This window comes from Lycium barbarum, chromosome 2 (assembly GCF_019175385.1).
Source record: "Lycium barbarum isolate Lr01 chromosome 2, ASM1917538v2, whole genome shotgun sequence".
Lineage (NCBI taxonomy): Eukaryota > Viridiplantae > Streptophyta > Magnoliopsida > Solanales > Solanaceae > Lycium > Lycium barbarum.
The window spans coordinates 153,213,163-153,222,889 of record NC_083338.1 but is presented as its reverse complement, the minus strand read 5'-3'; the positions used below and the strand labels follow the sequence as shown (position 1 = coordinate 153,222,889).

The window sequence follows — 9,727 nt, the reverse complement described above, 5'->3', positions numbered from 1 at the left end:
AAAGTACAATTATTTTGAAATTGAGGGAGTATTAAAAAAAAAAAAAAAAAAACTTGTACACTTGACAAGAAAAATTACATGTGAGCCTTCATCATTTGTTGGGCCCATATAATTATTTTATGTTATTTTAAGAAAGAGCAAATCGGCTATCCGAAAAGGGCAAATCGGCTACCCATATTCAATCATTACAATCCATCCAAATTAACAATAATCTATATATATAAAAAAAGGAGAGGTACAAACAATGTGGTTAAGTCAAGTGGCAAGCTAATAACAAGTCACTTGATAATTTTAAGATAAAATTTAATATGTTTTGTAATAAACTTTTTGAATTCTTAAATTTGAATTGAAATACAGTATATGTAGAATTTGAATTTGAAATATCAGACGTTTGGAGTAAAATAAGATCTCCTTAGGTTTAAACTAGACACCCACTAGCCAAAACTTTTCCTAATACATATATATATATAATATAAAGCTAGGCATAGACAATCCTATGTGGCACATCTCTATAGCCTTCATTAACATTTATTTTTTTTCTCATTTTTTTGGCTTTTAAGTAATTTTTTATTAGAATTTAATATATTTATGTGATTATTTGTTTACCTATAATTACAAAATTAATATCAATAAAGGCAATGACTAATTATGAAGTTAACAAAGAAAAACAAAGAACTTTCCCACTCCCCACGTCTGCTATAACTTACTCCTCTTGACTCCTTCCGGTAATTAATTGTGATTAATTTGTAGTAATTTTTTGTTAGTAAAAGCAAAGGACTCCCCTTCTCCCCACTTCTAAGTTTACTAATTGCTGAAATTCTTCGTTAGTATTTAAATAGTTTAGTTTTGTGTTAGTTTTAAAAGTGCTCCAAATGTACGAATTTATAAATCATAATCTGTTATTTCCATAATCGTCTTCAAACTAAATTCAGGTGAGAATTCTCTTTACATATCTCTCCGAATCATTTTTGTTAGTTTGTTTCCTTTGAATTGAGCTGATTTTTTCTTACCAACTTAATTATGATTATTAGAAATTCTAATCATTTGGAAAATTAATTGTTGAAGCTTTTTGCTCCTTTCTTTTTGTGTTTGTCTGTTAATTATGTATTGTCGATATGTAAAATTCTTATATGTAAGGTGTTTTTGTTTTACAAAATTGCATTTTAGTTGGATGATTGCTTTTGTCTTTTTTTTTTTTTTCTTTTTTCTTGATGGAAAGATAATGTTTGGGTGTTTTTTTTCTTAATGCACTTTTTTTACCTTTCAGTAGCATCTAATCTATATAAATATATAAAGCAAAGATATGGGGCAGGTGATGTGGCACTCCCTTAAGCTAGAATTTCTAAATTTTTTTCTCAATTTTTTGAGTTTTCTCTGATTTTCTCAAGCACAAAAATTACTCTTTTAAAATGATGGTGCCTTTTCGGAACCAAAACTGTTTACTACTTTATAACTTCTGGTGCCTTTTTACTCTCTAGAGCGTGAGTTACATTAATTGTCTAACTTTATCTTTTACTATCCCACGCACCGTTTTGGATTTATTCTCCCTTTCTTGCTTCTATTTCATTTTCACCTATTCAATTTTTTTTTTAAAATTTTAATGACAGATTCCATTCATCTTACTGTTCCATCTAATTCTCACTTTCAGTTTTCACCGCTAATTCAATGTGATAAAGTGAAAGTAAATAAAGGCGTAATGGCTCTCCTCACCATAAAAATGAAGTGTCAATGAAAGAGTAGTACACTTTCTCTCAAGTTCTCATTTAGAATTATGGGGAGAGCTCTTTGGTGTTATGAGGCTAAATCTTGAAAAAATGTCATACCCATCGATAGAAGATACCAGAATTTCACTCAACAGTATGAGATTAACGACAATTTTAACAACAAAAAATGACTACATGGCTACGAAGGCGGCAAAAATGATTGCTTTGAAGGGAGAAGCCATGGCGATGCAGTAACGCTCACAAACATTTGGGTATGTGATTAGTATCATTACATATATATCATATAATATAATTTTATACATGATAAACAAATCGAAGTCTCACAAATTTGTTTCTATTCATAATCTCATATTATACTCTCTTTTTTGTTTCTGTTGAACTTTGACTCGTGATGCCTTTATTTTTAGATTAGTGTGTTTATATGTAAGAAAAAGATGAAAAGTTGTATTATCATCTAGTTCGGGTTCAAGATGTAGAAGCTGAACCACCGACTCTTCAGTCAGTTCCCGTAGTAAATGAATTTACGGACGTATTCCCGGAAGAGCTTCCAGGCCTTCCTTCCGAGCGGGAGATTGATTTTGCTATTGATGTGTTGCCAGACACTAAGCCTATATCTATTCCTCCTTATAGAATGACTCCCGCAGAATTGAGAGAGTTGAAGGAGCAATTGAAAGACTTGCTTGAGAAAGACTTTATTAGGCCTAGTTCATCCCCGTGGGGAGCACCCGTATTGTTTGTCCAAAAGAAAGATGGCTCCTTGAGAATGTGCATTGACTATCGACAATTGAATAAGGTGACGATTAAGAACAAATATCCTCATCCGAGGATTGATGACTTTTCCCTTTCCTCTTGATCTGGATATCGTGTTTAGGTTTATTATATTTGCTACGGAAAAGGGCCGAATATATCCCTATACTATTGAAAACGGGTTAAATATATCCTTCGTTATACTTTGAGTTTAAATATATTCCACCCGTTATACTTTGGGTTCCAATATATCCCTTCCGTTATATTTTGGGTCTAAATATATCCCTCCAGTTATACTTTGATCCAAATATACCCCTCCTCCGTTAAAATTATCCAAATTGGACATCAAATCTGACGTGTCACTGACAACTCAGTGAGGTGGACACTACGTGGCATGTCACCTCTCATTTACCACTCTTTTCCCCTTCTTCACTCACCACTACCGTGTCCTCTCCCTTTATAACCGTTGCTACCATTAGCACCACCGCACGAATAATCTAAATTTCTAAACGCCGACGACTTCGTAGTTCTATAGCATTGCTGGACCTCACTTTTCCGATCAAACACCACAAACTTCTCGATTTTCTCAGATGAAAAAAAATCAAAGTGATTGATTTCTTCAATATTCATCAATACTAAAATATACAATTTTGCAAATGCTTATATATAAATTGTATATATATAAATCAACTTATTTATAGTTATATGTATAGACCATAGGCGATGGTGGCTTTGGAGGTCGAACACGACAATCACTTTATTTATTCACTTTTCATTAAGAACATATCTCCAACAGTAAAATACAAAGGAACTTCCTTTTCTTACCTTAATTTCGACTTACAGTTGATCCAAATAAAAAATAATGTAACAATTTCGACCTTCTTCTTCCTACGGCTTGATTTTTCTATAATGGGGTTATTATTATTGGTAAAAGGTATGTATGGGCTTAAGCACAGTGAATAAATTAGGGTTGATGTTGGCCGAGGGAGTGAGAGCCCGTTTGGATTGGCTTATAAGTTGCTTATAAATTGCTTATAAGTTGTTTTCAGTTTTTTTGAGTGTTTGGCTGGCCAGCTTAAAGTCATTTTGTGCTTAAAATAAGCTCAAAAAAATAATTGAGCCCATTTGACTTAGCTTATCTAAAGCAGCTTATAAGCTGAAAACAACTTATAAGCCAAAAAAAATAAGTTAGACTACCCCAACTTATTTTTTTTAGCTTATAAGCTGCAAACAGCTTATAGGCATAAGCCCATCCAAACAGGCTCTGAAGGTGGAGATGGTGCCATGGTGGTGTGGCGGTGCTAACGGTGGCAGTGATTGTAAAGGGAGAAGAGATGGTAGTGGTGAGTGAAGAAGCGGAAGAGGATAAATGAGTTGGGTGGTGAGGTGGCATGTCACATTAGATTTAGGGTCCACCTTAGACAAGTTTAACGGAAGAGAGGTATATTTGAACGAAAGTATAATTGGAGGGACATATTTGGACTCAAAGTATAACAAATGATATATTTAACCCTTTTCCAATAGTACAGAGGTATATTTGGCCCTTTTCCGTATTTGCTATCAAGAAAATATACAAGTACCTCTACCTTTGTGTTCTTACAATGTGTGATAAATTGAATATTATGGTGTGTTAAAAAATTCTGTTAGTAGAATTCTGGAGGTCCGGAGAGTGGAGAGTGATGACCTCCCTAAAGTTTAAGTAGGAACATCCGATTCTGATTGACCACGAGTTAAGAGGAGATGTATATAATAATAAACGTAACAGAAGTTAATAATTGATATACAAATTTATTTGACAAGTTAGGAAGCAAATGATTAATGCCTTTATTACGGAGGAAAATTTTCTATTTGCCTAATCCAGGGGAAAAGAGATTAATTATGCATTGACCCTAACTCTTATTTAGAACTTTTATATTTATTTAATTATTCAGATTTAAACTTTAATATGATGTCTTATTTGTTAAAAAACTAGTTTTAAAGAACATTTTAGTATTTCATCTTTCTCTTACTGATTCCGCGACTTTTGTAGCACAAAAAAAAAAGTTGAACCAAACTAGCAAAAAAAAAAAACATTAGTAGGTTTCACGCACTAAATTAATGCGTGAAAGGACCAAACTGCAAAAATGCAACTTGGGCCTTTCACGCACGAATTTCGTGCGTGAAGGAGGCAACAAAAAGTCGCCCCCTCCTTCCCCACCACAGATCCCGACCGTTTCACCCCACCACAGCCCGCCATTGATGCGGTCCCCAACCTCCCAAAACACTATTTTCGTGTTGTTTTTCAATCCGAAACTCAATATTCTTGGTATATTGAAGTGTAGGAACAAGTTTCTAAAGTTAGATTTTGGAATAGAGCAGCGCGGAGCTCATTTTGAAAACTCAAAAACACCTTCATTCTAGGTATTTTACTACGAATTTTTTATTACATTGCTAAATATATTATTACCTTAGGTATGGTGGGAGGGATCTGTGGTGGATTGCGCATTTATTTTGTGTGTTTTTGGGCAGTCCGCAGTGGTGACTGCCCCCTTTAATTTTTTTTTAATTTGTTTATCTATTGTTAATTAGTTAATTATTTATTGCTTGTTTATTTAGTATTTGTTAATTGTTCGATTAGCGACTTAAGTATTTATTAATTGTTAGACTAGCTATTTCAATTGTTAGACTGGCTAATTATTTATTTAGTTTTTGTAAAGCCAATTGTTTATTTGTTAATAATTTCTTAATTGTTTCATTAGTTAATTAATTGTTTATTTGTTAAATATACGATAATAATTTATTAATTTTTTGATTAGTTACTTAATTGTTTATTTATTAAATATATGATAATAACTTGTTAATTATTTGATTAGTTAGTTAATTGTTTATTTATTAATTATTTATACTAATTGTATGCTAACTAATTGTTAATTATTTGACTTATTAATTTTTAATCTTTATATTTTAGGATTGAAAACCCTTAGTTTAGGATTCATAACCCGTAGCTTAGGATTGAAAACCCTTAATATAATTTTCGATAAAAGATTACATAACTAATATTACTTGTTAATGATTTATTTAAAATACGTAAAACAGATGGGTCACCACAATCCTTAATAAAATTTTCGATAAAAGATTACATAACTAAAATTACTTGTTAATGATTGATTTAAAATACGTAAAATAGATGGGTCACCACAATCCTTAATAAATATTTTGATAAAAGATTACATAACTAATACTACTTGTTAATGATTGATTTAAAATGCGTAAAACAGATGGATCACCACCCTCTTGATCCGGGGCCCTTCGACCGAGAGTTACTGTATCTTCAGCCCAAGCATAGGTCGCAACATATATGGACATCCGACCTGCAGCCTGAGTCTCAGGTCCGTACCCGGTTAGGGGACTCAGCATGGGAGATCTTAGCTGCTCGCCCCCCACATCCTCGTATCCTGGATATACTACGTCGGGGTTGTATCTACCGGTGCGTCGAAGTTGGTCGGGTACAGCACGATAGGTCGCTAGTGACGGCATTGATTGAGAGATGGCGATCGGAGACGCACACATTTCATCTCCGCACCGGTGAGGCTATCATTACCCTTCAGGATGTGGAGGTTATTTATGGGCTACAGGTTGATGGACGCCCATTGTATATTGAGGAGCCTCCTATGCTGCCGCCTTACCGAGATGAGTTGACTAGGATCACCGGTTTCGCGGCTCTGGATGGTCATATTTCCGGCCAGAGTAGGCTTTTGTTGTCGGCCCTTTACGCTCACTTGCGCCTCACATACATGCAGCATCCGATTGGAGAGGACACACCTCAGGCTGATGTTGACCGACGCGCGCGTCTATACCTACTCATCATATTCGGGGCTATCCTGTTCCCAAACACTTCGGGTTCGCATTTGAGCTTGAGGTATCTTCGGTATATCGACGATCTCGCCGAGATAGGATGTTATAGTTGGGGCGTTGCTGTGCTGGGCTACATGTATCGAGGATTCTGCCGATGTTCTATGGGCACGAGGGTAGAGGTCCCTGCATTTTGCTCGCTCCTTCAGGTAATATATTTAAGTGTGTGTAATTCAACACAAAATATATTTTTTTAAAACGACGACTGATAATTTTTTTTTGAAATGACTATATCAGATATAGGTGTGGACTAGGTTGAGACCTTTTCAGCCCATACCAGCTCACCCTCCCGCTGACTATCTTACTGTGCTGATGCCATACTGTCACGACCCAGCGCCGTGGGCCGCGACTGGTGCCCTACTTGGACACCCAAACGGACATACAACCCAAATCGTCATATTATAGCTTAACTCAGATTGCTTATTCATCATTTTAAACAAAACTGAAAATAAATAATATCTTAAGCGGTCGCGTATACAAAATATCATATCAAGTCAAAAGGGTCGGCGGAATATACATCGCCGTACATATGCACATATACAAATATACAGGCCATTTTGGCCGTATCCAAATCTGATAGGTTGGCGGAATGTACATTGCCAGATACATATACGTGTGCTGACAAATGGGCCGTTTTGGCCATACTAGCAAACAGAACTGCACTAAAACGCAGATCATGCACAAACAAACACACACGTGACCCATGACCCACATATATGACTACAGGTCTCTACAAACCATATCGGAATCATATGACGGGACAGGGCCCCGCCGTACCCCAAATAGTCAAATATACATAAGCATATGTATGACAAAAAGGGCATATACCAAAGTGTGGGGTCCGAATCAAAATGGAGCACTCTGTAGTAGCAGAATGTGTGGCCTACACTGGCAGATCACGAACCTCGGTACCTGCGGGCATGAAACGCATCCCCCGAAGAAAGGGGGTCAGTACGAAAGATGTACTGAGTATGTAAAGCATAAAGTACAGAAATACAAACCATAACTGACATAAAAAAAAGTATCGAGAGACATTACCGAATCAGTACATCAGAGTCTGTGCTGAAAGCATATGTATATATATATATCATGCAAGTAAAAATCATGCATAAGGCTAAGGAACGTGGTCACCACTCTGACGCTGGTGCCACACACAGCATAACTCCAGAAGGTTTCAAATCTCCGTACATCTCCGAACATAACATATCACATCATCAAATCATATCATAAGCCATATCACAGCATAACTCCATAAACGGTACCCGGCCCTATGGCGAGGTCTCGGGAACCGTAACACAGCATACGACCGAATATATCATAGTGCGCACGATCACAAAACCGGCCCGGGAACCGGCGAACGATGTCATAATAGCAGGCACGAGCAGAGTAGTGCGGAAATCATATGCATATACATAATTAAATTCCCAGACTCGACAAATAAGTACGTATACATATATTTTGAGATCAGAAGGTCCAAAGTAAGTATCGAGTCTGTCGGAAGTAGAATACAAAAGATATAAGCCTTTAAATTTTCGAAAATATACTTCATAAGCCTTTTTCTGAAAATTTGGTATCATTCACATTGGGGAGCTTTCAAATAACTTATGGAGCAAATCAAACGAAGCCACTAAAATATCATTTTTTTATAGCCAGAATCATAAACAAAAGTTCCTTTTTAACATTTTACCAAAGTAAGTCGGATAGGACAAAGAAGGAAGTCTCGGGGCTAGTGGGCCCACCTCGAGTCAACTCGAAGTGGCGGACATAAAACCACAAATATTAGGCTCTATGGAGTCATCCATGAAAGTTTCAAGGCGATCCGATTACATTTGAGAAAGTTATGAATGTTTGGCCATTTTGCCAACAAAACATAAGAATCATAGTTCAATTACACTGAATGAATAGTACTCAAAATCAAACTCGGATTTTCATGAACAGAGTTGTCCCCGAGGCTCAAATCTCAACCTAGTATACCTAGGACATGCCAAAAGAAGAAAAAGGGATAACTTTACATACCTTGTCGCTTCTCAAGTTAACCATAACTTAGGTCTTGGACTTCACCAATCTATAAATAAAACCAAATATGCCAATAATTAAATTAGGATACTCTTTCAAACCAACCCTTAATTACTTAGAAATCTAACGATATTCGGGCAACATCTTCCCTAAAACATAATAATCCTCGTGATTCCAATTTAGCCAAAATATCAATCACCATACCAACAACAATATCAATAAATACATATCCAAATAGAATCATATTCATTCTTAAATCACTTTCAAAATAGCCCAATATAAATTCCTATATCGATGCTTGTATACATTTCTTTATTTCCGTGTATACATAGTATAACAAAAAAAACATAACAACAACTACAGTCAATCCCACGATATTCCAGCCCACAAAATAATTTATAACAACCACCAAACAGCCCACATGATAACAATAACAATTTATCCGATTTCTAATATAGTTTTCGTAATTCTTTCATCTAGCAACGTAGATACGACCCGGATAACTCAAATACATCTAGGAGAGAAGATTTCTTACCTTATATGCCAAGATTTAATCCAGTTCCACCTTACTTCATTATGAAGAAAGCCCGGGTTAAACAACGCGACAAAACGGAACAGTGAAATTGAAGCAGAGACAATGAGACCAAAATCCGTACGTTGTTCTTTGAGGAAGATTACGTTCTTCTTCCTTGGAACAAAGAAAACACTCTTGTTTTTGTTTGTTTGCAAGGTTACACGTTATTAACTCTCAAAGAAGTGAAAACATGTTGCTGTAGCTAAAAATACATATACATACTTCAGATGTCATTTAAAGCCAACAATAAAATAGGACATAACTAGTCCTTCTCCATACACGTGTGGGTCTATGGCCCATAACTTGTAATTAAGTATTAAATTGTGCCACCACTTATGTTATGCATGGACACATGTCACCTACTTGTCACCTATCCAGGTGAAAGTTATCCAATAATTTCATTACTTTATTTATTTTCAATACAAACCCCACGCTTAATCAATTATACACATAATTAATTTTTTGGTCTCAACTCACTTGAATGGTACCTATTTTTAATACTTCATATGCTCATTATTATATTCATGTGATATAGCACTAGCCCATATCCTTGTTTGCACCACATAAAATATTATTTTCAACCATCGTCGTCATACTCTTCCATCTCAAATCATTTTGGGACTTCATTTTATTTTTTGTACACCGAGTTCTAAATTTTCATGCTTGAATATGACCATATCCTCCGGGCTCGGGTAAATTTGCTCATGTTGGACGGTTCAATTTCTCTAGTCCAAAAATATAGGGTATTATAGCTTGGATCGTATTTCATTCAAAT

The 9,727-nt window shown here is 35.5% G+C and overlaps 1 long non-coding RNA gene across 1 annotated transcript; it reads right to left on the bottom strand.

The window, feature by feature from the left end:
• Positions 1–6,835: 6,835 nt before the first annotated feature.
• LOC132624093 (uncharacterized) lies at positions 6,836–9,346 on the bottom strand. Its single transcript, XR_009576524.1, has 3 exons — positions 8,914–9,346; positions 8,379–8,427; positions 6,836–7,274 (listed from the first exon to the last, which is right to left on the bottom strand). It is a non-coding gene; the product is annotated as an uncharacterized LOC132624093 (long non-coding RNA).
• Between the last annotated feature and the right edge of the window lie 381 nt (positions 9,347–9,727).